The 18,421-nt window shown below is 46.6% G+C and overlaps 16 non-coding genes across 16 annotated transcripts; 7 read left to right on the top strand and 9 right to left on the bottom strand.

The window, feature by feature from the left end:
* Positions 1-378: 378 nt before the first annotated feature.
* On the bottom strand, positions 379-451 carry trnav-aac. The gene has a single exon. It is a non-coding gene; the product is annotated as a tRNA-Val (tRNA).
* An 803-nt stretch (positions 452-1,254) lies between these two features.
* On the top strand, positions 1,255-1,326 carry trnaq-uug. Its single transcript has one exon. It is a non-coding gene; the product is annotated as a tRNA-Gln (tRNA).
* Positions 1,327-2,471: 1,145 nt separating this feature from the next.
* trnav-aac lies at positions 2,472-2,544 on the bottom strand. The gene has a single exon. It is a non-coding gene; the product is annotated as a tRNA-Val (tRNA).
* A 799-nt stretch (positions 2,545-3,343) lies between these two features.
* On the top strand, positions 3,344-3,415 carry trnaq-uug. The gene has a single exon. It is a non-coding gene; the product is annotated as a tRNA-Gln (tRNA).
* Positions 3,416-3,888: 473 nt separating this feature from the next.
* Positions 3,889-3,960, bottom strand: trnav-cac. The gene has a single exon. It is a non-coding gene; the product is annotated as a tRNA-Val (tRNA).
* A 2,688-nt stretch (positions 3,961-6,648) lies between these two features.
* trnav-aac lies at positions 6,649-6,721 on the bottom strand. The gene has a single exon. It is a non-coding gene; the product is annotated as a tRNA-Val (tRNA).
* A 799-nt stretch (positions 6,722-7,520) lies between these two features.
* On the top strand, positions 7,521-7,592 carry trnaq-uug. The gene has a single exon. It is a non-coding gene; the product is annotated as a tRNA-Gln (tRNA).
* Positions 7,593-8,735: 1,143 nt separating this feature from the next.
* trnav-aac lies at positions 8,736-8,808 on the bottom strand. The gene has a single exon. It is a non-coding gene; the product is annotated as a tRNA-Val (tRNA).
* A 798-nt stretch (positions 8,809-9,606) lies between these two features.
* On the top strand, positions 9,607-9,678 carry trnaq-uug. The gene has a single exon. It is a non-coding gene; the product is annotated as a tRNA-Gln (tRNA).
* Positions 9,679-12,915: 3,237 nt separating this feature from the next.
* On the bottom strand, positions 12,916-12,988 carry trnav-aac. The gene has a single exon. It is a non-coding gene; the product is annotated as a tRNA-Val (tRNA).
* Positions 12,989-13,782: 794 nt separating this feature from the next.
* On the top strand, positions 13,783-13,854 carry trnaq-uug. The gene has a single exon. It is a non-coding gene; the product is annotated as a tRNA-Gln (tRNA).
* Positions 13,855-14,331: 477 nt separating this feature from the next.
* Positions 14,332-14,403, bottom strand: trnav-cac. Its single transcript has one exon. It is a non-coding gene; the product is annotated as a tRNA-Val (tRNA).
* Positions 14,404-15,000: 597 nt separating this feature from the next.
* trnav-aac lies at positions 15,001-15,073 on the bottom strand. The gene has a single exon. It is a non-coding gene; the product is annotated as a tRNA-Val (tRNA).
* A 797-nt stretch (positions 15,074-15,870) lies between these two features.
* trnaq-uug lies at positions 15,871-15,942 on the top strand. The gene has a single exon. It is a non-coding gene; the product is annotated as a tRNA-Gln (tRNA).
* Positions 15,943-17,084: 1,142 nt separating this feature from the next.
* trnav-aac lies at positions 17,085-17,157 on the bottom strand. Its single transcript has one exon. It is a non-coding gene; the product is annotated as a tRNA-Val (tRNA).
* Positions 17,158-17,958: 801 nt separating this feature from the next.
* trnaq-uug lies at positions 17,959-18,030 on the top strand. Its single transcript has one exon. It is a non-coding gene; the product is annotated as a tRNA-Gln (tRNA).
* Positions 18,031-18,421: the final 391 nt, after the last annotated feature.

The raw sequence follows: 18,421 nt of genomic DNA, 5'->3' as shown, positions 1-18,421 counted from the left end.
GCTGCCCTAAGAACCCCAGAACCTCGAGCAGCAGAAATGTTGCCTAAAGAGGCCATGTGTTTCATCGCGTTGTGCATTGGCTGAAAATAGGCCCAAGTCCTGTGCAGGCCAGCTAGAGCCACTCATTTCAAGACCTTAGTCTGTGCCTGCATCTTCAGTAAATATGGTGACTCTAGACATGTTGATTTGTGTGAAATTTTCTGAAATTTGGGTTATAGACAACTTTTTAGCAACATGAGCATCCAAAGGTTACAAACGTCAGAGCCCTGAACAAGGTTTGAGTACTTTCTCTCCTGTGTGTCCCAAACAGCAGTACAACCCCACAAGATAAAGCAATGCCTGCAGGCAGACACTTTTGTATGGGGAAACAAGGAAGCATGTTTCCGCCTGGTTTCGGACCAGGGACCTTTCGCGTGTTAGGCTAACGTGATAACCACTACACTACGGAAACGGAGCGTGCGTGCCCTCTCCTCATTAGAGGGGCATTTCGATGCCTTCTTACATTTGAGGACTGTTATGACAGATCATGTAGCACTAGTGAGAAGCGGGAACTCCCATTTGTGTAATTTTTCAAGCATTCCCCAGTTATGGTTATATTGACAATCCAAATTGTGATCTCGAGACAGCATCTCTTCTCGTGGGAGCTGATCTTCTTGTTGACAAGCTCTTTGATGTTCTTTGTCTGGCTGGCACACAACCTACAGAAGACAAAGCCAAGAGACTTATTTGTCAATAGGGACGCAAGTAAAGCAGAGAAAACGCTGGACAAGCAGAGTTCTCTTGGACTAGCATCTCTTCTCATGGGAGCTCTTGCCTAGAAGACATTTTTGACTTGTGAGCGCACAGGTGGAATTGATGTTTTTCAAGCCCATTATAGGACTAGATTATTAGATTGACTAGGATGTGGGGAGAAATTCCACAGGGTCTTTTTGAATGATGGACTCCGTGCAAGAAATGCACGTGGCGTGGCATGCGATTAAAGGGTGTGTGGTCATTCCAGGTAAAAGGCAGAGCAGAGAAGGAGACTGCTCACTCCCGTCGGGGAATCGAACCCCGGTCTTCCGCTGCGTGACAGGCGGAGATACTGTCCACTATACTAACGAGGACCTGCGGGCGCTGCCAGAGTCACGCCAAGCTGGGATTCGCAGTAGGTATGACACGCAAACTGTTGTCGGCCACGTAAAATCTCCATCAGTTTACCAGGAACTACAGTTTTATGGGTGTTTGACAGACAACTTTTTCTTCAGTCAGCAGGGTTCCATGGTGTAATGGTGAGCACTCTGGACTTTGACTCCAGTGATCTGAGTTCAAGTCTCAGTGGAACCTCATTTGGCTTTCTTGCCCTTTGCTCCACAGGTACATTAGCATTAGCACACGCTAGCATGAGAGTCTAAGGACTTAAAGAACAAGTTAGTGGCCCAGTCAATTCCACTCCTCTTCTGTTGACTGATCTCATCTGCGCGTGGTCTTCATGCCGCACCAAACCTGGCTCATGCTCTTCTGCTGCACTTTCCACTTCAGCGTCCCCGCTATGTCTTTCATTGGCCATCTTTACTCAAGTCAACAATTCCCCTTCTACTCTTCTCACTTCTAATTCTGTTGCCACCACTGAAGACCCCGAGCTTCTGGTTGACAAGCTCTTTGATGTCCTTTGCTTGGCTAGCACACAACCTACAGAAGACAAAACTAGGAGACTTATTTCTCAATAGGGACGCAAGTAAAACAGAGAAAATGCTGGACAAGCAGAGTTGTCTAAACAGTGAACATCAATTCCCTTGTGACCAAAGAAGCAAAACATCCATGTTTCCGCCGGTTTCGGACCGGGGACCTTTCGCGGTGAGGCGAACGTGATAACCACTACACTACGGAAACGGTGAGCGATGACTTGCTTGGCTTTGCAATGTGTCTCAATGAGTAATCTGGCCAATCTGACAAATCTGATGGCATGTTACTATCATGTCCTTGAACGGAAGGAGCCATGAAGAAGAGACAGACGCTCGCTAGCAAGGAATCTGAACTATAGTCTCCATGTTAGGCTCACTTAAACTTTTGACATTTAGGAGTTCTCTGAAGCAAGCGCAGCACAACATATGCTGCCCTAAGAACCCCAGAACCTCGAGCAGCAGAAATGTTGCCTAAAGAGGCCATGTGTTTCATCGCGTTGTGCATTGGCTGAAAATAGGCCCAAGTCCTGTGCAGGCCAGCTAGAGCCACTCATTTCCAAGACCTTAGTCTGTGCCTGCATCTTCAGTAAATATGGTGACTCTAGACATGTTGATTTGTGTGAAATTTTCTGAAATTTGGGTTATAGACAACTTTTTAGCAACATGAGCATCCAAAGGTTACAAACGTCAGAGCCCTGAACAAGGTTTGAGTACTTTCTCTCCTGTGTGTCCCAAACAGCAGTACAACCCCACAAGATAAAGCAATGCCTGCAGGCAGACACTTTTGTATGGGGAAACAAGGAAGCATGTTTCCGCCTGGTTTCGGACCAGGGACCTTTCGCGTGTTAGGCGAACGTGATAACCACTACACTACGGAAACGGAGCGTGCGTGCCTCTCTCCTCATTAGAGGGGCATTTCGATGCCTTCTTACATTTGAGGACTGTTATGACAGATCATGTAGCACTAGTGAGAAGCGGGAACTCCCATTTTGTGTAATTTTTCAAGCATTCCCCAGTTATGGTTATATTGACAATCCAAATTGTGATCTCGAGACAGCATCTCTTCTCGTGGGAGCTGATCTTCTTGTTGACAAGCTCTTTGATGTTCTTTGTCTGGCTGGCACACAACCTACAGAAGACAAAGCCAAGAGACTTATTTGTCAATAGGGACGCAAGTAAAGCAGAGAAAACGCTGGACAAGCAGAGTTCTCTTGGACTAGCATCTCTTCTCATGGGAGCTCTTGCCTAGAAGACATTTTTGACTTGTGAGCTTATTGGGTGGAATTGATGTTTTTCAAGCCCATTATAGGACTAGATTATTAGATTGACTAGGATGTGGGGAGAAATTCCACAGGGTCTTTTGAATGATGGACTCCGTGCAAGAAATGCACGTAGCGTGCGATTAAAGGGTGTGTGGTCATTCCAGGTAAAAGGCAGAGCAGAGAAGGAGACTGCTCACTCCCGTCGGGGAATCGAACCCCGGTCTTCCGCGTGACAGGCGGAGATACTGTCCACTATACTAACGAGGACCTGCGAGGCGCTGCCAGAGTCACGTCAAGCTGGGATTCGCAGTAGGTATGACACGCAAACTGTTGTCGGCCACGTAAAAATCTCCATCAGTTTACCAGGAACTACAGTTTTATGGGTGTTTGACAGACAACTTTTTCTTCAGTCAGCAGGGTTCCATGGTGTAATGGTGAGCACTCTGGACTTTGACTCCAGTGATCTGAGTTCAAGTCTCAGTGGAACCTCATTTGGCTTTCTTGCCCTTTGCTCCACAGGTACATTAGCATTAGCACACGCTAGCATGAGAGTCTAAGGACTTAAAGAACAAGTTAGTGGCCCAGTCAATTCCACTCCTCTTCTGTTGACTGATCTCATCTGCGCTGTGGTCTTCATGCCGCACCAAACCTGGCTCATGCTCTTCTGCTGCACTTTCCACTTCAGCGTCCCGCTATGTCTTTCATTGGCCATCTTTACTCAAGTCAACAATTCCCTTCTACTCTTCTCACTTCTAATTCTGTTGCCACCACTGAAGACCCCGAGCTTCTGGTTGACAAGCTCTTTGATGTCCTTTGCTTGGCTAGCACACAACCTACAGAAGACAAAACTAGGAGACTTATTTCTCAATAGGGACGCAAGTAAAACAGAGAAAATGCTGGACAAGCAGAGTTGTCTAAACAGTGAACATCAATTCCTTGTGACCAAAGAAGCAAAACATCCATGTTTCCGCCCGGTTTCGACCGGGGACCTTTCGCGTGTGAGGCGAACGTGATAACCACTACACTACGGAAACGGTGAGCGATGACTTGCTTGGCTTTGCAATGTGTCTCAATGAGTAATCTGGCCAATCTGACAAATCTGATGGCATGTTACTATCATGTCCTTGAACGGAAGGAGCCATGAAGAAGAGACAGACGCCGCTAGCAAGGAATCTGAACTATAGTCTCCATGTTAGGCTCACTTAAACTTTTGACATTTAGGAGTTCTCTGAAGCAAGCGCAGCACAACATATGCTGCCCTAAGAACCCCAGAACCTCGAGCAGCAGAAATGTTGCCTAAAGAGGCCATGTGTTTCATCGCGTTGTGCATTGGCTGAAAATAGGCCCAAGTCCTGTGCAGGCCAGCTAGAGCCACTCATTTCAAGACCTTAGTCTGTGCCTGCATCTTCAGTAAATATGGTGACTCTAGACATGTTGATTTGTGTGAAATTTTCTGAAATTTGGGTTATAGACAACTTTTTAGCAACATGAGCATCCAAAGGTTACAAACGTCAGAGCCCTGAACAAGGTTTGAGTACTTTCTCTCCTGTGTGTCCCAAACAGCAGTACAACCCCACAAGATAAAGCAATGCCTGCAGGCAGACACTTTTGTATGGGGAAACAAGGAAGCATGTTTCCGCCTGGTTTCGACCAGGGACCTTTCGCGTGTTAGGCTAACGTGATAACCACTACACTACGGAAACGGAGCGTGCATGTGCCCTCTCCTCATTAGAGGGGCATTTCGATGCCTTCTTACATTTGAGGACTGTTATGACAGATCATGTAGCACTAGTGAGAAGCGGGAACTCCCATTTGTGTAATTTTTCAAGCATTCCCCAGTTATGGTTATATTGACAATCCAAATTGTGATCTCGAGACAGCATCTCTTCTCGTGGGAGCTGATCTTCTTGTTGACAAGCTCTTTGATGTTCTTTGTCTGGCTGGCACACAACCTACAGAAGACAAAGCCAAGAGACTTATTTGTCAATAGGGACGCAAGTAAAGCAGAGAAAACGCTGGACAAGCAGAGTTCTCTTGGACTAGCATCTCTTCTCATGGGAGCTCTTGCCTAGAAGACATTTTTGACTTGTGAGCGCACAGGTGGAATTGATGTTTTTCAAGCCCATTATAGGACTAGATTATTAGATTGACTAGGATGTGGGGAGAAATTCCACAGGGTCTTTTTGAATGATGGACTCCGTGCAAGAAATGCACGTGAAGCGCGCGATTAAAGGGTGTGTGGTCATTCCAGGTAAAAGGCAGAGCAGAGAAGGAGACTGCTCACTCCCGTCGGGGAATCGAACCCCGGTCTTCCGCGTGACAGGCGGAGATACTGTCCACTATACTAACGAGGACCTGCGAGGCGCTGCCAGAGTCACGTCAAGCTGGGATTCGCAGTAGGTATGACACGCAAACTGTTGTCGGCCACGTAAAAATCTCCATCAGTTTACCAGGAACTACAGTTTTATGGGTGTTTGACAGACAACTTTTTTTTCAGTCAGCAGGGTTCCATGGTGTAATGGTGAGCACTCTGGACTTTGACTCAGTGATCTGAGTTCAAGTCTCAGTGGAACCTCATTTGGCTTTCTTGCCCTTTGCTCCACAGGTACATTAGCATTAGCATTAGCACACTAGCATGAGAGTCTAAGGACTTAAAGAACAAGTTAGTGGCCCAGTCAATTCCACTCCTCTTCTGTTGACTGATCTCATCTGCGCGTGGTCTTCATGCCGCACCAAACCTGGCTCATGCTCTTCTGCTGCACTTTCCACTTCAGCGTCCCGCTATGTCTTTCATTGGCCATCTTTACTCAAGTCAACAATTCCCCTTCTACTCTTCTCACTTCTAATTCTGTTGCCACCACTGAAGACCCCGAGCTTCTGGTTGACAAGCTCTTTGATGTCCTTTGCTTGGCTAGCACACAACCTACAGAAGACAAAACTAGGAGACTTATTTCTCAATAGGGACGCAAGTAAAACAGAGAAAATGCTGGACAAGCAGAGTTGTCTAAACAGTGAACATCAATTCCCTTGTGACCAAAGAAGCAAAACATCCATGTTTCCGCCCGGTTTCGGACCGGGGACCTTTCGCGGTGAGGCGAACGTGATAACCACTACACTACGGAAACGGTGAGCGATGACTTGCTTGGCTTTGCAATGTGTCTCAATGAGTAATCTGGCCAATCTGACAAATCTGATGGCATGTTACTATCATGTCCTTGAACGGAAGGAGCCATGAAGAAGAGACAGACGCTCGCTAGCAAGGAATCTGAACTATAGTCTCCATGTTAGGCTCACTTAAACTTTTGACATTTAGGAGTTCTCTGAAGCAAGCGCAGCACAACATATGCTGCCCTAAGAACCCCAGAACCTCGAGCAGCAGAAATGTTGCCTAAAGAGGCCATGTGTTTCATCGCGTTGTGCATTGGCTGAAAATAGGCCCAAGTCCTGTGCAGGCCAGCTAGAGCCACTCATTTCAAGACCTTAGTCTGTGCCTGCATCTTCAGTAAATATGGTGACTCTAGACATGTTGATTTGTGTGAAATTTTCTGAAATTTGGGTTATAGACAACTTTTAGCAACATGAGCATCCAAAGGTTACAAACGTCAGAGCCCTGAACAAGGTTTGAGTACTTTCTCTCCTGTGTGTCCCAAACAGCAGTACAACCCCACAAGATAAAGCAATGCCTGCAGGCAGACACTTTTGTATGGGGAAACAAGGAAGCATGTTTCCGCCTGGTTTCGGACCAGGGACCTTTCGCGTGTTAGGCGAACGTGATAACCACTACACTACGGAAACGGAGCGTGCGTGCCCTCTCCTCATTAGAGGGGCATTTCGATGCCTTCTTACATTTGAGGACTGTTATGACAGATCATGTAGCACTAGTGAGAAGCGGGGAACTCCCATTTGTGTAATTTTTCAAGCATTCCCCAGTTATGGTTATATTGACAATCCAAATTGTGATCTCGAGACAGCATCTCTTCTCGTGGGAGCTGATCTTCTTGTTGACAAGCTCTTTGATGTTCTTTGTCTGGCTGGCACACAACCTACAGAAGACAAAGCCAAGAGACTTATTTGTCAATAGGGACGCAAGTAAAGCAGAGAAAACGCTGGACAAGCAGAGTTCTCTTGGACTAGCATCTCTTCTCATGGGAGCTCTTGCCTAGAAGACATTTTTTGACTTGTGAGCGCACAGGTGGAATTGATGTTTTTCAAGCCCATTATAGGACTAGATTATTAGATTGACTAGGATGTGGGGAGAAATTCCACAGGGTCTTTTTGAATGATGGACTCCGTGCAAGAAATGCACGTGGCGTGCGATTAAAGGGTGTGTGGTCATTCCAGGTAAAAGGCAGAGCAGAGAAGGAGACTGCTCACTCCCGTCGGGAATCGAACCCCGGTCTTCCGCGTGACAGGCGGAGATACTGTCCACTATACTAACGAGGACCTGCGAGGCGCTGCCAGAGTCACGCCAAGCTGGGATTCGCAGTAGGTATGACACGCAAACTGTTGTCGGCCATGTAAAATCTCCATCAGTTTACCAGGAACTACAGTTTTATGGGTGTTTGACAGACAACTTTTTTTCTTCAGTCAGCAGGGTTCCATGGTGTAATGGTGAGCACTCTGGACTTTGACTCCAGTGATCTGAGTTCAAGTCTCAGTGGAACCTCATTTGGCTTTCTTGCCCTTTGCTCCACAGGTACATTAGCATTAGCACACGCTAGCATGAGAGTCTAAGGACTTAAAGAACAAGTTAGTGGCCCAGTCAATTCCACTCCTCTTCTGTTGACTGATCTCATCTGCGCGTGGTCTTCATGCCGCACCAAACCTGGCTCATGCTCTTCTGCTGCACTTTCCACTTCAGCGTCCGCTATGTCTTTCATTGGCCATCTTTACTCAAGTCAACAATTCCCCTTCTACTCTTCTCACTTCTAATTCTGTTGCCACCACTGAAGACCCCGAGCTTCTGGTTGACAAGCTCTTTGATGTCCTTTGCTTGGCTAGCACACAACCTACAGAAGACAAAACTAGGAGACTTATTTCTCAATAGGGACGCAAGTAAAACAGAGAAAATGCTGGACAAGCAGAGTTGTCTAAACAGTGAACATCAATTCCCTTGTGACCAAAGAAGCAAAACATCCATGTTTCCGCCGGTTTCGGACCGGGGACCTTTCGCAGTGAGGCGAACGTGATAACCACTACACTACGGAAACGGTGAGCGATGACTTGCTTGGCTTTGCAATGTGTCTCAATGAGTAATCTGGCCAATCTGACAAATCTGATGGCATGTTACTATCATGTCCTTGAACGGAAGGAGCCATGAAGAAGAGACAGACGCTCGCTAGCAAGGAATCTGAACTATAGTCTCCATGTTAGGCTCACTTAAACTTTTGACATTTAGGAGTTCTCTGAAGCAAGCGCAGCACAACATATGCTGCCCTAAGAACCCCAGAACCTCGAGCAGCAGAAATGTTGCCTAAAGAGGCCATGTGTTTCATCGCGTTGTGCATTGGCTGAAAATAGGCCCAAGTCCTGTGCAGGCCAGCTAGAGCCACTCATTTCCAAGACCTTAGTCTGTGCCTGCATCTTCAGTAAATATGGTGACTCTAGACATGTTGATTTGTGTGAAATTTTCTGAAATTTGGGTTATAGACAACTTTTTAGCAACATGAGCATCCAAAGGTTACAAACGTCAGAGCCCTGAACAAGGTTTGAGTACTTTCTCTCCTGTGTGTCCCAAACAGCAGTACAACCCCACAAGATAAAGCAATGCCTGCAGGCAGACACTTTTGTATGGGGAAACAAGGAAGCATGTTTCCGCCTGGTTTCGGACCAGGGACCTTTCGCGTGTTAGGCGAACGTGATAACCACTACACTACGGAAACGGAGCGTGCGTGCCCTCTCCTCATTAGAGGGGCATTTCGATGCCTTCTTACATTTGAGGACTGTTATGACAGATCATGTAGCACTAGTGAGAAGCGGGAACTCCCATTTGTGTAATTTTTCAAGCATTCCCCAGTTATGGTTATATTGACAATCCAAATTGTGATCTCGAGACAGCATCTCTTCTCGTGGGAGCTGATCTTCTTGTTGACAAGCTCTTTGATGTTCTTTGTCTGGCTGGCACACAACCTACAGAAGACAAAGCCAAGAGACTTATTTGTCAATAGGGACGCAAGTAAAGCAGAGAAAACGCTGGACAAGCAGAGTTCTCTTGGACTAGCATCTCTTCTCATGGGAGCTCTTGCCTAGAAGACATTTTTGACTTGTGAGCGCACAGGTGGAATTGATGTTTTTCAAGCCCATTATAGGACTAGATTATTAGATTGACTAGGATGTGGGGAGAAATTCCACAGGGTCTTTTTGAATGATGGACTCCGTGCAAGAAATGCACGTGGCGTCGCGATTAAAGGGTGTGTGGTCATTCCAGGTAAAAGGCAGAGCAGAGAAGGAGACTGCTCACTCCCGTCGGGGAATCGAACCCCGGTCTTCCGCGTGACAGGCGGAGATACTGTCCACTATACTAACGAGGACCTGCGAGGCGCTGCCAGAGTCACGTCAAGCTGGGATTCGCAGTAGGTATGACACGCAAACTGTTGTCGGCCATGTAAAAATCTCCATCAGTTTACCAGGAACTACAGTTTTATGGGTGTTTGACAGACAACTTTTTCTTCAGTCAGCAGGGTTCCATGGTGTAATGGTGAGCACTCTGGACTTTGACTCCAGTGATCTGAGTTCAAGTCTCAGTGGAACCTCATTTGGCTTTCTTGCCCTTTGCTCCACAGGTACATTAGCATTAGCACACGCTAGCATGAGAGTCTAAGGACTTAAAGAACAAGTTAGTGGCCCAGTCAATTCCACTCCTCTTCTGTTGACTGATCTCATCTGCGCTGCGTGGTCTTCATGCCGCACCAAACCTGGCTCATGCTCTTCTGCTGCACTTTCCACTTCAGCGTCCGCTATGTCTTTCATTGGCCATCTTTACTCAAGTCAACAATTCCCCTTCTACTCTTCTCACTTCTAATTCTGTTGCCACCACTGAAGACCCCGAGCTTCTGGTTGACAAGCTCTTTGATGTCCTTTGCTTGGCTAGCACACAACCTACAGAAGACAAAACTAGGAGACTTATTTCTCAATAGGGACGCAAGTAAAACAGAGAAAATGCTGGACAAGCAGAGTTGTCTAAACAGTGAACATCAATTCCCTTGTGACCAAAGAAGCAAAACATCCATGTTTCCGCCCGGTTTCGGACCGGGGACCTTTCGCGATGAGGCGAACGTGATAACCACTACACTACGGAAACGGTGAGCGATGACTTGCTTGGCTTTGCAATGTGTCTCAATGAGTAATCTGGCCAATCTGACAAATCTGATGGCATGTTACTATCATGTCCTTGAACGGAAGGAGCCATGAAGAAGAGACAGACGCCGCTAGCAAGGAATCTGAACTATAGTCTCCATGTTAGGCTCACTTAAACTTTTGACATTTAGGAGTTCTCTGAAGCAAGCGCAGCACAACATATGCTGCCCTAAGAACCCCAGAACCTCGAGCAGCAGAAATGTTGCCTAAAGAGGCCATGTGTTTCATCGCGTTGTGCATTGGCTGAAAATAGGCCCAAGTCCTGTGCAGGCCAGCTAGAGCCACTCATTTCCAAGACCTTAGTCTGTGCCTGCATCTTCAGTAAATATGGTGACTCTAGACATGTTGATTTGTGTGAAATTTTCTGAAATTTGGGTTATAGACAACTTTTTAGCAACATGAGCATCCAAAGGTTACAAACGTCAGAGCCCTGAACAAGGTTTGAGTACTTTCTCTCCTGTGTGTCCCAAACAGCAGTACAACCCCACAAGATAAAGCAATGCCTGCAGGCAGACACTTTTGTATGGGGAAACAAGGAAGCATGTTTCCGCCTGGTTTCGACCAGGGACCTTTCAGCGTGTTAGGCGAACGTGATAACCACTACACTACGGAAACGGAGCATGCGTGCCCTCTCCTCATTAGAGGGGCATTTCGATGCCTTCTTACATTTGAGGACTGTTATGACAGATCATGTAGCACTAGTGAGAAGCGGGGAACTCCCATTTGTGTAATTTTTCAAGCATTCCCCAGTTATGGTTATATTGACAATCCAAATTGTGATCTCGAGACAGCATCTCTTCTCGTGGGAGCTGATCTTCTTGTTGACAAGCTCTTTGATGTTCTTTGTCTGGCTGGCACACAACCTACAGAAGACAAAGCCAAGAGACTTATTTGTCAATAGGGACGCAAGTAAAGCAGAGAAAACGCTGGACAAGCAGAGTTCTCTTGGACTAGCATCTCTTCTCATGGAAGCTCTTGCCTAGAAGACATTTTTGACTTGTGAGCGCACAGGTGGAATTGATGTTTTTCAAGCCCATTATAGGACTAGATTATTAGATTGACTAGGATGTGGGGAGAAATTCCACAGGGTCTTTTTGAATGATGGACTCCGTGCAAGAAATGCACGTGTGCGTGCGATTAAAGGGTGTGTGGTCATTCCAGGTAAAAGGCAGAACAGAGAAGGAGACTGCTCACTCCCGTCGGGGAATCGAACCCGGTCTTCCGCGTGACAGGCGGAGATACTGTCCACTATACTAACGAGGACCTGCGAGGCGCTGCCAGAGTCACGTCAAGCTGGGATTCGCAGTAGGTATGACACGCAAAACTGTTGTCGGCCATGTAAAAATCTCCATCAGTTTACCAGGAACTACAGTTTTATGGGTGTTTGACAGACAACTTTTTTTTTCAGTCAGAGTGCTCACAATGGTGTAATGGTGAGCACTCTGGACTTTGACTCCAGTGATCTGAGTTCAAGTCTCAGTGGAACCTCATTTGGCTTTCTTGCCCTTTGCTCCACAGGTACATTAGCATTAGCACACGCTAGCATGAGAGTCTAAGGACTTAAAGAACAAGTTAGTGGCCCAGTCAATTCCACTCCTCTTCTGTTGACTGATCTCATCTGCGCGTGGTCTTCATGCCGCACCAAACCTGGCTCATGCTCTTCTGCTGCACTTTCCACTTCAGCGTCCCGCTATGTCTTTCATTGGCCATCTTTACTCAAGTCAGCAATTCCCCTTCTACTCTTCTCACTTCTAATTCTGTTGCCACCACTGAAGACCCCGAGCTTCTGGTTGACAAGCTCTTTGATGTCCTTTGCTTGGCTAGCACACAACCTACAGAAGACAAAACTAGGAGACTTATTTCTCAATAGGGACGCAAAGTAAAACAGAGAAAATGCTGGACAAGCAGAGTTGTCTAAACAGTGAACATCAATTCCTTGTGACCAAAGAAGCAAAACATCCATGTTTCCGCCCGGTTTCGGACCGGGGACCTTTCGCGGTGTGGCGAAACGTGATAACCACTACACTACGGAAACGGTGAGCGATGACTTGCTTGGCTTTGCAATGTGTCTCAATGAGTAATCTGGCCAATCTGACAAATCTGATGGCATGTTACTATCATGTCCTTGAACGGAAGGAGCCATGAAGAAGAGACAGACGCTCGCTAGCAAGGAATCTGAACTATAGTCTCCATGTTAGGCTCACTTAAACTTTTGACATTTAGGAGTTCTCTGAAGCAAGCGCAGCACAACATATGCTGCCCTAAGAACCCCAGAACCTCGAGCAGCAGAAACTTTGCCTAAAGAGGCCATGTGTTTCATCGCGTTGTGCATTGGCTGAAAATAGGCCCAAGTCCTGTGCAGGCCAGCTAGAGCCACTCATTTCCAAGACCTTAGTCTGTGCCTGCATCTTCAGTAAATATGGTGACTCTAGACATGTTGATTTGTGTGAAATTTTCTGAAATTTGGGTTATAGACAACTTTTAGCAACATGAGCATCCAAAGGTTACAAACGTCAGAGCCCTGAACAAGGTTTGAGTACTTTCTCTCCTGTGTGTCCCAAACAGCAGTACAACCCCACAAGATAAAGCAATGCCTGCAGGCAGACACTTTTGTATGGGGAAACAAGGAAGCATGTTTCCGCCTGGTTTCGGACCAGGGACCTTTCGCGTGTTAGGCAAACGTGATAACCACTACACTACGGAAACGGAGCGTGCATGCCCTCTCCTCATTAGAGGGGCATTTCGATGCCTTCTTACATTTGAGGACTGTTATGACAGATCATGTAGCACTAGTGAGAAGCGGGAACTCCCATTTGTGTAATTTTTCAAGCATTCCCCAGTTATGGTTATATTGACAATCCAAATTGTGATCTCGAGACAGCATCTCTTCTCGTGGAGCTGATCTTCTTGTTGACAAGCTCTTTGATGTTCTTTGTCTGGCTGGCACACAACCTACAGAAGACAAAGCCAAGAGACTTATTTGTCAATAGGGACGCAAGTAAAGCAGAGAAAACGCTGGACAAGCAGAGTTCTCTTGGACTAGCATCTCTTCTCATGGGAGCTCTTGCCTAGAAGACATTTTTGACTTGTGAGCGCACAGGTGGAATTGATGTTTTTCAAGCCCATTATAGGACTAGATTATTAGATTGACTAGGATGTGGGGAGAAATTCCACAGGGTCTTTTTGAATGATGGACTCCGTGCAAGAAATGCACGTGGCGTGCGATTAAAGGGTGTGTGGTCATTCCAGGTAAAAGGCAGAGCAGAGAAGGAGACTGCTCACTCCCGTTGGGGAATCGAACCCCGGTCTTCCGCGTGACAGGCGGAGATACTGTCCACTATACTAACGAGGACCTGCGGCGCTGCCAGAGTCACGTCAAGCTGGGATTCGCAGTAGGTATGACACGCAAACTGTTGTCGGCCATGTAAAAATCTCCATCAGTTTACCAGGAACTACAGTTTTATGGGTGTTTGACAGACAACTTTTTCTTCAGTCAGCAGGGTTCCATGGTGTAATGGTGAGCACTCTGGACTTTGACTCCAGTGATCTGAGTTCAAGTCTCAGTGGAACCTCATTTGGCTTTCTTGCCCTTTGCTCCACAGGTACATTAGCATTAGCACACGCTAGCATGAGAGTCTAAGGACTTAAAGAACAAGTTAGTGGCCCAGTCAATTCCACTCCTCTTCTGTTGACTGATCTCATCTGCGCTGCGTGGTCTTCATGCCGCACCAAACCTGGCTCATGCTCTTCTGCTGCACTTTCCACTTCAGCGTCCCGCTATGTCTTTCATTGGCCATCTTTACTCAAGTCAACAATTCCCCTTCTACTCTTCTCACTTCTAATTCTGTTGCCACCACTGAAGACCCCGAGCTTCTGGTTGACAAGCTCTTTGATGTCCTTTGCTTGGCTAGCACACAACCTACAGAAGACAAAACTAGGAGACTTATTTCTCAATAGGGATGCAAGTAAAACAGAGAAAATGCTGGACAAGCAGAGTTGTCTAAACAGTGAACATCAATTCCTTTGTGACCAAAGAAGCAAAACATCCATGTTTCCGCCCGGTTTCGGACCGGGACCTTTCGCGTGTGAGGCGAACGTGATAACCACTACACTACGGAAACGGTGAGCGATGACTTGCTTGGCTTTGCAATGTGTCTCAATGAGTAATCTGGCCAATCTGACAAATCTGATGGCATGTTACTATCATGTCCTTGAACGGAAGGAGCCATGAAGAAGAGACAGACGCTCGCTAGCAAGGAATCTGAACTATAGTCTCCATGTTAGGCTCACTTAAACTTTTGACATTTAGGAGTTCTCTGAAGCAAGCGCAGCACAACATATGCTGCCCTAAGAACCCCAGAACCTCGAGCAGCAGAAATGTTGCCTAAAAGAGCCATGTGTTTCATCGCGTTGTGCATTGGCTGAAAATAGGCCCAAGTCCTGTGCAGGCCAGCTAGAGCCACTCATTTCAAGACCTTAGTCTGTGCCTGCATCTTCAGTAAATATGGTGACTCTAGACATGTTGATTTGTGTGAAATTTTCTGAAATTTGGGTTATAGACAACTTTTTAGCAACATGAGCATCCAAAGGTTACAAACGTCAGAGCCCTGAACAAGGTTTGAGTACTTTCTCTCTGTGTGTCCCAAACAGCAGTACAACCCCACAAGATAAAGCAATGCCTGCAGGCAGACACTTTTGTATGGGGAAACAAGGAAGCATGTTTCCGCCTGGTTTCGGACCAGGGACCTTTCGCGTGTTAGGCGAACGTGATAACCACTACACTACGGAAACGGAGCGTGCGTGCCCTCTCCTCATTAGAGGGGCATTTCGATGCCTTCTTACATTTGAGGACTGTTATGACAGATCATGTAGCACTAGTGAGAAGCGGGAACTCCCATTTGTGTAATTTTTCAAGCATTCCCCAGTTATGGTTATATTGACAATCCAAATTGTGATCTCGAGACAGCATCTCTTCTCGTGGGAGCTGATCTTCTTGTTGACAAGCTCTTTGATGTTCTTTGTCTGGCTAGCACACAACCTACAGAAGACAAAGCCAAGAGACTTATTTGTCAATAGGGACGCAAGTAAAGCAGAGAAAACGCTGGACAAGCAGAGTTCTCTTGGACTAGCATCTCTTCTCATGGGAGCTCTTGCCTAGAAGACATTTTTGACTTGTGAGCGCACAGGTGGAATTGATGTTTTTCAAGCCCATTATAGGACTAGATTATTAGATTGACTAGGATGTGGGGAGAAATTCCACAGGGTCTTTTTGAATGATGGACTCCGTGCAAGAAATGCACGTGGCGTGCGATTAAAGGTGTGTGTGGTCATTCCAGGTAAAAGGCAGAGCAGAGAAGGAGACTGCTCACTCCCGTTGGGGAATCGAACCCGGTCTTCCGCGTGACAGGCGGAGATACTGTCCACTATACTAACGAGGACCTGCGAGGCACTGCCAGAGTCACGTCAAGCTGGGATTCGCAGTAGGTATGACACGCAAACTGTTGTCGGCCATGTAAAAATCTCCATCAGTTTACCAGGAACTACAGTTTTATGGGTGTTTGACAGACAACTTTTTCTTCAGTCAGCAGGGTTCCATGGTGTAATGGTGAGCACTCTGGACTTTGACTCCAGTGATCTGAGTTCAAGTCTCAGTGGAACCTCATTTGGCTTTCTTGCCCTTTGCTCCACAGGTACATTAGCATTAGCACACGCTAGCATGAGAGTCTAAGGACTTAAAGAACAAGTTAGTGGCCCAGTCAATTCCACTCCTCTTCTGTTGACTGATCTCATCTGCGCGGGTCTTCATGCCGCACCAAACCTGGCTCATGCTCTTCTGCTGCACTTTCCACTTCAGCGTCCCGCTATGTCTTTCATTGGCCATCTTTACTCAAGTCAACAATTCCCCTTCTACTCTTCTCACTTCTAATTCTGTTGCCACCACTGAAGACCCCGAGCTTCTGGTTGACAAGCTCTTTGATGTCCTTTGCTTGGCTAGCACACAACCTACAGAAGACAAAACTAGGAGACTTATTTCTCAATAGGGATGCAAGTAAAACAGAGAAAATGCTGGACAAGCAGAGTTGTCTAAACAGTGAACATCAATTCCCTTGTGACCAAAGAAGCAAAACATCCATGTTTCCGCCCGGTTTCGGACCAGGGACCTTTCGCGTGAGGCGAACGTGATAACCACTACACTACGGAAACGGTGAGCGATGACTTGCTTGGCTTTGCAATGTGTCTCAATGAGTAATCTGGCCAATCTGACAAATCTGATGGCATGTTACTATCATGTCCTTGAACGGAAGGAGCCATGAAGAAGAGACAGACGCCGCTAGCAAGGAATCTGAACTATAGTCTCCATGTTAGGCTCACTTAAACTTTTGACATTTAGGAGTTCTCTGAAGCAAGCGCAGCACAACATATGCTGCCCTAAGAACCCCAGAACCTCGAGCAGCAGAAATGTTGCCTAAAGAGGCCATGTGTTTCATCGCGTTGTGCATTGGCTGAAAATAGGCCCAAGTCCTGTGCAGGCCAGCTAGAGCCACTCATTTCCAAGACCTTAGTCTGTGCCTGCATCTTCAGTAAATATGGTGACTCTAGACATGTTGATTTGTGTGAAATTTTCTGAAATTTGGGTTATAGACAACTTTTTAGCAACATGAGCATCCAAAGGTTACAAACGTCAGAGCCCTGAACAAGGTTTGAGTACTTTCTCTCCTGTGTGTCCCAAACAGCAGTACAACCCCACAAGATAAAGCAATGCCTGCAGGCAGACACTTTTGTATGGGGAAACAAGGAAGCATGTTTCCGCCTGGTTTCGGACCAGGGACCTTTCGCGTGTTAGGCGAACGTGATAACCACTACACTACGGAAACGGAGCGTGCGTGCCCTCTCCTCATTAGAGGGGCATTTCGATGCCTTCTTACATTTGAGGACTGTTATGACAGATCATGTAGCACTAGTGAGAAGCGGGGAACTCCCATTTGTGTAATTTTTCAAGCATTCCCCCAGTTATGGTTATATTGACAATCCAAATTGTGATCTCGAGACAGCATCTCTTCTCGTGGGAGCTGATCTTCTTGTTGACAAGCTCTTTGATGTTCTTTGTCTGGCTAGCACACAACCTACAGAAGACAAAGCCAAGAGACTTATTTGTCAATAGGGACGCAAGTAAAGCAGAGAAAACGCTGGACAAGCAGAGTTCTCTTGGACTAGCATCTCTTCTCATGGGAGCTCTTGCCTAGAAGACATTTTTGACTTGTGAGCGCACAGGTGGAATTGATGTTTTTCAAGCCCATTATAGGACTAGATTATTAGATTGACTAGGATGTGGGGAGAAATTCCACAGGGTCTTTTTGAATGATGGACTCCGTGCAGAAAATGCACGTGGCGTGCGATTAAAGGGTGTGTGGTCATTCCAGGTAAAAGGCAGAGCAGAGAAGGAGACTGCTCACTCCCGTCGAGGGAATCGAACCCCGGTCTTCCGCGTGACAGGCGGAGATACTGTCCACTATACTAACGAGGACCTGCGAGGCGCTGCCAGAGTCACGTCAAGCTGGGATTCGCAGTAGGTATGACACGCAAACTGTTGTCGGCCATGTAAAAATCTCCATCAGTTTACCAGGAACTACAGTTTTATGGGTGTTTGACAGACAACTTTTTTCTTCAGTCAGCAGGGTTCCATGGTGTAATGGTGAGCACTCTGGACTTTGACTCTAGTGATCTGAGTTCAAGTCTCAGTGGAACCTCATTTGGCTTTCTTGCCCTTTGCTCCACAGGTACATTAGCATTAGCACACGCTAGCATGAGAGTCTAAGGACTTAAAGAACAAGTTAGTGGCCCAGTCAATTCCACTCCTCTTCTGTTGACTGATCTCATCTGCGCGTGGTCTTCATGCCGCACCAAACCTGGCTCATGCTCTTCTGCTGCACTTTCCACTTCAGCGTCCCGCTATGTCTTTCATTGGCCATCTTTACTCAAGTCAACAATTCCCCTTCTACTCTTCTCACTTCTAATTCTGTTGCCACCACTGAAGACCCCGAGCTTCTGGTTGACAAGCTCTTTGATGTCCTTTGCTTGGCTAGCACACAACCTACAGAAGACAAAACTAGGAGACTTATTTCTCAATAGGGACGCAAG

This window comes from Oreochromis aureus, linkage group 11, assembly GCF_013358895.1.
Source record: "Oreochromis aureus strain Israel breed Guangdong linkage group 11, ZZ_aureus, whole genome shotgun sequence".
NCBI lineage: Eukaryota > Metazoa > Chordata > Actinopteri > Cichliformes > Cichlidae > Oreochromis > Oreochromis aureus.
Note: the sequence above shows the minus strand (reverse complement) of the source record. Positions and strands in the feature narration are given on the sequence as shown.